Genomic DNA, 7,280 nt, shown 5'->3' on the forward strand with positions numbered 1-7,280 from the left:
CGCAAAAGTTCTTCGACGTTAGCTTTATATTGACATATTATTTTGCTTCTCCTTCTTTTCCCTCTATATTTTATCGGGTGCGCGACCAGCGCTCCCGATGGGAGTAGCCCTCGAGGCTACAGCCGAGTGTTTGCACTTGGTTGTAGGCTCAACTTCTGTTATTTGATCAACTCTGTATTTTTATCATCATCACATCATCTTATCAGAAGTATATGCAATACTTCCGATAATAGTAGCCCCCGGGCATATGAACAGATGCTTGCATCTGGACATAAGCTCCCGAATTTACTTCCAACTATGTATTGCTCCAGTACTCGAAGATTTTTCAGCACCATGACGTCGTTGCTGACGAAGGCAATATGTGGCCACCTTGGGAAGAAACGACTGTTGGTAGACCACTATTTTGTGGGTCCAAAGCTTCTGCTCGTCCACCACGTCGCGCAAGTGGGGCGTGCACATCCTCCGATATTCCCGGCATGCGCGTAGTAACTTCCTCCCGTCAAAAGTAAAGTGCAAAAACTATTTACCGCACAAGCACGCGTAAGGTCCAGGATCCTCTCCTTTTCATCCAACGGTTGAGCCTCATCACCTTCCACCAATAAGTTCTTACTCTGCGCCTCATTTTTTCCCCTTCACTGCGCCACACATGCATTCGCTTCTGCCTCTGTTCTTCTTCCACCTCAACCACCTCCTGCGCTCATCTTCCTCTTCCTCTCTCTGCTCCGCCACTTTGTCACCATGCCTCTGCGAACCAAGCTCACCAAGCACATCGCTCCTGGCACCGGCGAGCTCGTGGAGAAGGTAATGATCTATGAATAGGAGAGATCCAAGATCTCATCGCAGGACAAACGACCGATCAAGAAATTGGGTCTGTTCAACAAGGAGGCGATGCAGATGCCAGGGGATGAAAGTTCCCCGTCCTCCTTCAGGTTTCCGGGTAACCTTTGTCGACTTCCTTATTCACGGGTTTTCTGTTCCTGTGCATGAGTTCCTCCGCGGTCTCCTCTTCATATATGGGATTCAGCTTCACCAGCTGTCCCCTAATTCTCTCCTCTACATCTCCATCTTTCTCACTTTATGTGAGTGCTTCCTGGGCATCCACCCTCAATGGGGCCTATTTCTTATCTCCACCGCAACAACTCGAAGAACACCATCTACAATGTAGGTGGTGTTTGCATTTGCGTCCGGCCAGAAGTCAGATATTTTGACTCGAACTTTGCTGACTCCGTCCAAGGCTGGCGCAAGAAGTGGTTCTATGTTATGGACGATTCTTCGAATACCCAAGAATATGGCCTTGCTCCCTTTGATTCTTCGGAACATATTCAGAGGCGTAGATCTTGGGATGCAGAGGCCACATCCAAAGAAAAAGCATCCACTGAATCGCTAATTTCTCGCATCCAAAAGCTCCAGAATACAGAGGAGGGAGAGCTATCGGGTGTGCAGATCATTGCACACTTTCTGCGGATTCTAGTGCAACCTCTTCAGGCTCGCAAGAATCCCCTTTGGTTGTGTTCGAGCGTTGAAGAGTCTGACAGGGTTTCCGAAGATCTTCCCTTGAAGGATTTGGAGAAACTAGTACGCCGCTTCAGCTCTTTGAGCAAAAAGAGTGAAGTCCCTTCTTCCTGTCGCGTGGAACCATTCAATGGTGACCATGCACTTCCCGTTGTAAGTGTTTTCCTTTGAGTTTTACTCCTGCTTTTTTACTGTAACTATTTTTTTCTTTGGGTCTAATAATTTTGTCGTGTTCTCTCGCTCTTTTTGCCTATGGGACCACCAAACTCTTTCTTCCCTTCCTCCACTGCCTTGAGGTGGAGATGTATCTGAGCGAGCCATCGTTACAGACAACTCGCAATAAACTTCCGTTCGCGAGAGCGAACCAGCAGAATCTGATAAGAGTGTGGGTTCCTCTGACAAAGGCTCGGAGTCAGTACAAGCTTCTGACTCCGCTCACTCGATCTCTCCTCCTGCTGCTTCTCTGGATAAGTGCAAGAGAAAGAGAAACGCTGACGAAGAAGATTCCGGCGCATAAGAACTTTCTGAACCAGCCGCCGAAGAATCTTCCCCCGAAGAACAAGAAATCTTCGACCCCTTCAACTGCTACTAGCAACGTCATCTCGTAAGTTGTTCCTTCTTTACTTCCAACTATCTTGTGTTTTGGTTTCCACATATTTACGTTGTTGCTATATTGACAGGGACGACGAACAGGAGTTGGAACCTGAAACTCATGGGCCAGCCAACACGAGCGCATCCCACACGTTGGTCCTTTCCGAGGATCGTCATGTTGCGCCAGAAACTTCACCTCCAACACACGTTGATCCAGAAGCGTCGACTCCAGCGCCCAGCCCCCGAGCACCGAAGAAGAAGGCTAGGACGGGTGCTGCTGGTAAGCAGCAGATTGCCACTAGGAGTCTGTTAACTCCTCTCCTTGATGATGTAAGATTTTTTCTCTTGTTTGTCGCATTATTTGTTTACTTGAACAATTTTCGACTTCTCGATACTATATTTCTGTCTATTGACTTTTTTGCAGCCCTTGATGGAGGAGATGGTTGATATAGGCTCTCGTTTTATCGGGTTCCGCGATGAGGCTGAATCTCTGAGAGGTAAAGTTTTACTGCACCCAATGCTTTTGACGTTCATTTCTTGTTTTGTGCCTTCATTCGTTCTTTCTTTCAGAGGCGTTGCATCGTGCCGAAGAACGCGCCAACGATCTGGAGAAAAAGCTTAAGGCTAGCGAGAAAGCTCGCAAAAAGGCTGAAAAAGAAGTTGCTGGGTCGAAGATCTTCGTCAAAGACTTCAAGCCGCTGAAGATGCCTTGAGCAACAAAGGGGCAAAGCTCTTCCAACGCGAGAACGACATAATTGCGCGCTTCGAGACGCAATCCTCCCAATTTTTGAGTAATCCCAACTCTTCCTCTATCTTTTTACTTGCGATTTTCGTACTAACGTATCTATATTGATAAAAAATTCCTTTCTTCAGAAGAGAAAATTGGTGAGCACTATACCAGAGACCAGAGCTTGAACGAAGATCATCTCTTGGATACTCCTACTATCCTCGAGTTGAACTGCAAGCTGGCACGTGATTGCTTGGCATCTGCACGGACTGCGTTTGGACGCATCTTCCCTCATTTTTTTCCTAAAGACCATGCGGCCCGAGAGATTTGACCATCTCGTCAAGCCCTTCCTTGCAAAGGATGATCCAGCCTTGGCGCATCACCAAGCGAGGTTGAAGATTGGAGTCGAAGGGACTCGCTCTCGTGGCGGCCAGTGGAAAAAAGGTCAACTGGGCTAAACCTGCTGCTGTCAGGGGCGTGAACACCGAGAAGTGGAAGGTTATGATGAAGGATGCCAAAGTTTTCACGAAGAAACTCACCGTCCTTGATCCGAGGTCTTCAGCTTCTGCCAGCACTGCCCAAAAGGAGGTCAAGTAGACGAACTTGTACTCCCTTTCTTTTGTAGATTTTTTCGCCTTTTGCTGCTCCCGACCATTTATGTAAGTACCCTATGAGCCGTATTTTGTAAAAACTCCTTTATGTAATGTGCTTTGACCATGAATGTAAAATTTGCCTTGCCGAATGATTGATGTCAATAATTTTTTGCCTTCCAGTTAATTTTTTACAACTATACTGGGGCTGGATACTGCGACACCTCCCCTGCTTCCTCGCACTCCACGAAAGTACCTGAAAGTGCTTCCTTGGATATTTCGTTGTGTCCTGACTCGATCAAAAAGGAGATGGTCGATTTGCGACAGCAGCTTCAGTCGATGAAGAAACAAACCATGACTGCTTTGGAGCAGTCGCGGAAATCCTCGGATCGGGAACAAACGGATCTTCGTCAAGCGCAAGAATCTCTTGAGATGAAAGAAGCTGCGAATGCAAACGCTGCTCGATCTGCTCAGCGCAAAAATTATATGCTCGACCTCATGACTAATGCAAGTCAGGATATGGCTCGTACATTACTTCTATCTCAACTCTTGCTTATTGTTCTTCTGTGTCTATCTCTGTGCTATATTTATTTTTTCCTTTGTCTCTCATAGGTGCATTTTTTGATGCGCGCAATATCCACGACTTCGTGAAGGCTTAGATGGTGGTTGGTGCCAAGTTTGCTTTAATCTGGCTGAAGATCTGCCACTCGAAGTTGGATCTTGACAAGGTCTTCGAAAGTTTTCTTCTCAAGATGTCGAAGAGGAAGGTGAATATTGATCGACACAATGCAATTGTGTCACCTTTTGCCGAGAAGATGATTGATGAACTGCTCAAGGTGGACACCTCTTTCTTCAAATAATATCAATATGATGATTCGACGTAAAATAAACGTGCTGCAAGAGAAAATATAGATAGGTGGATATAGGAGTTCCTTATATTTCTCAATGCGTAAGGTTTAGGCCAAGACGCGGTGTTGTGTATATGTACTTGTCATATATCTTGTTTTTAAATGCCAGGACCTTGTGCAGACAATTCTTCGTGTGCTATATTGTCATGTCTCGTTGTAAAATGTTGTGAGACATCTATGGAGTCAGAGCAATTTCCTCCAGTTGTATTGTAATTTTCGGTTTAGCCCCCGAGTATCTCAAGTGACAGAAGAATACTTATTTGTTCACGAGGTTTTTGTGAAACCAAAGCGTGTATATTGCCAAGCGTGTCGAAATCGACTATATTATAAATTTGCGGGTTTGAGCCCCCGAGCATTGCTTGTAAAGAAAGAAGAACATATGTCATCACTATTTTTTATTTCAACCATGCTATATTGCAGCGTCGCAAGCCCGCATCATTAAAAACCTTTCAGCCCCACCTCGGTGCCCTGAAAGGAAAAGAGTGCGTCTGAAAACTTGCGAGCTGTTTAGGTACAATGTGTGTTTACATAGTTGCTACTATATTGACTTCCTTCTAAGCGTAAAAACGTCGCAGCTGTGCAACATTCCACGGGTTCCCTTCATCCTTGCATGTCTTCTTGTCCTTTATCGATACGCTCCTCCCGGAATAACTTTGGTAACGATGTATGGCCCCAACGATGGTGATTCCAGCTTTTCGTGTCCGTCTTTCTTGAGTCGAAGAACTAAATCATCGACTTCAAAGGTTCTAGGCCGCAAATGTCGATTGTGATAGTTTTTAAGGTTCTGATGGTATGCACTTACTCTTGATAGAACCACGTCTCTTGCTTCATCAATTGCATCGACATCATCTTCCAGCGCCTTCTGCGAAGCTTCTTCTTAATATTCCACGACTCTGGGAGAGTTATGTTCTATTTCTATCGGGAGCACTGCTTCAGCACCATGGACCAGGAAGAACGGAGTTTCTTGAGTCGCTACATTGGGTGTTGTTTGTAAGCTCCACAATACGTAAGGTAACTCGTCGACCCAGGTGTGTCTCGCTTTTTTGAGTGGTGTTAGCAGACGTTTCTTGATGCCATTGCATATGAGGCGGCTTGCTTTTTCGACTTGACCATTGGTTTGTGGTTGTGCCACAGATGCAAACTGCAGCTTGATGCTTACACCTTCAAAATAATCCTTGAATTCTCGGGAGGTGAAGTTGTTGCCGTTATCCGTGACTATGCTGTTAAGGATGCCGAACCGCAAAAATATTCCCTTGATGAAGTTTACTGCCGATGTTGCGTCTGCCGAAGTTACTGGTACCGCTTCAATCCATTTGGTGAATTTGTTGACTGCTACGAGCAGATATATGTGTCCTCCAGGCCAAGACTTGTGTAATTTTCCCACCATATCTAGTCCCCATTGTGCAAAAAGGCCCGCAAAGGGTATTGGCATTAATTCTGTTGCTGGAGAGTGAGATTTAGAAGCGAATCTTTGGCAAGCTTCGCAAGTGCGCACGATTTCCTTCACATCCTCTATGGCTGTTAACCAGTAAAATCCAGATCAAAAAGCTTTTCCTGCTATTGCTCGACTCCTTGCGTGATGGCCACATATTCCTTCATGTATGTCCTTCAAAATGACTCGCCCTTCCTCAGGTGTAACACATCTCTGCAACACACCCGATATACTTCGCTTGTATAACTCCCCCTTGACCGCTGTAAACGCCTTAGATCGCCAAATAACTCTCCGTGCTTCTACTGGTCATCGGGTATTTCTTTCTTTGTGATATATGCCAAGTATACTTGCATCCAAGGGGTTTGTATCATCATGACCTCCTCTGGCTCTTACTCATCATCCGAAATATGTGATTCTGGGGCTGCTGGAGCCCCCGACTCTTTCTTGGGTTTGTCCTTTTTCTTCGGCTGCTTCGGCGATGTCGTTTTATTTGACTTGGTTGATCTCTCACTAATCTCCTCCTAAAAAACTCCAGGTGGTATGGGTGAACACTATGACCCGTTGTTTGACAAAACGTCGGCTTCGTCATTGCTGAGTCTGCTCACATGATTTACCTCTTAAATGTCCAAAGTTTTCTCGAGTTCATTGTATACCTCTTTGTATGCTATCATGCTGTCATTGACTTCATCACACTTGTTCATCACCTGTTGGGCAACTAACTGAGAGTTGCCAAAGATTTTGAGGCGAGTAGCGCCACATGCTTTCGCCATCTTCATCCCGTGAATAAGAGCTTCGTATTCTACTTCGTTGTTTGATGTGTTGGGGAAGGTCATCCGTAATATATATACTTCACTTTGTTGCCTTGCGGTGACACAAGCAGTACGCCAGCTCTAGCTCCTTCTAATCTTTTGGACCCGTCGAAGTTCATATGCCAGGTACTCGACAAATCTGGAGGTCCCGTGTTTTGGAGTTCCGTCCATTCTGCAACAAAGTCCGGCAGAATTTGCGACTTAATTGCTTTTCTTTTTTTCATATGTGATGTCCCGAGGGGAAAGTTCGATTCCCCAAAGGGAGACACGTCCTGTAGCTTCTGGTTTATTCAAGATGTTGGAGAGAGGCGCCTCATTTACCACTATTATCGGGTGTGCCGAAAAATAGTGTCTTAGCTTTCTTGCTGATATGAAAACTCCATACGCCAACTTTTGATAGTGCGGGTAGCGTTGCTTGGATGGTGATAGGACTTCGCTGAGGAAATATATTGGTCGTTGAACCCCGTGAATTTTTCCTTCTTATTCTCGCTCTACCACGAGAACTGTGCTAACCACTTGAGGCGTGGCCGCAATGGACAACAGCAAAGGTTCTTTTTCTCGTGGCGCCACTAGTACTGGTGGTGTTGAGATCATACGCTTTAGATGCTCAAAAGCCTTGTCTGCCTCCTCGTTCCACTCGAACTTTTCCCTTGCTTAATAAGCGCGTAAAAGGGCATCGCTTTTTCTCCCAACCTTGCAACAAATCTGCTC

Source organism: Lolium rigidum, chromosome 3 (assembly GCF_022539505.1).
Source record: "Lolium rigidum isolate FL_2022 chromosome 3, APGP_CSIRO_Lrig_0.1, whole genome shotgun sequence".
Classification (NCBI taxonomy): domain Eukaryota; kingdom Viridiplantae; phylum Streptophyta; class Magnoliopsida; order Poales; family Poaceae; genus Lolium; species Lolium rigidum.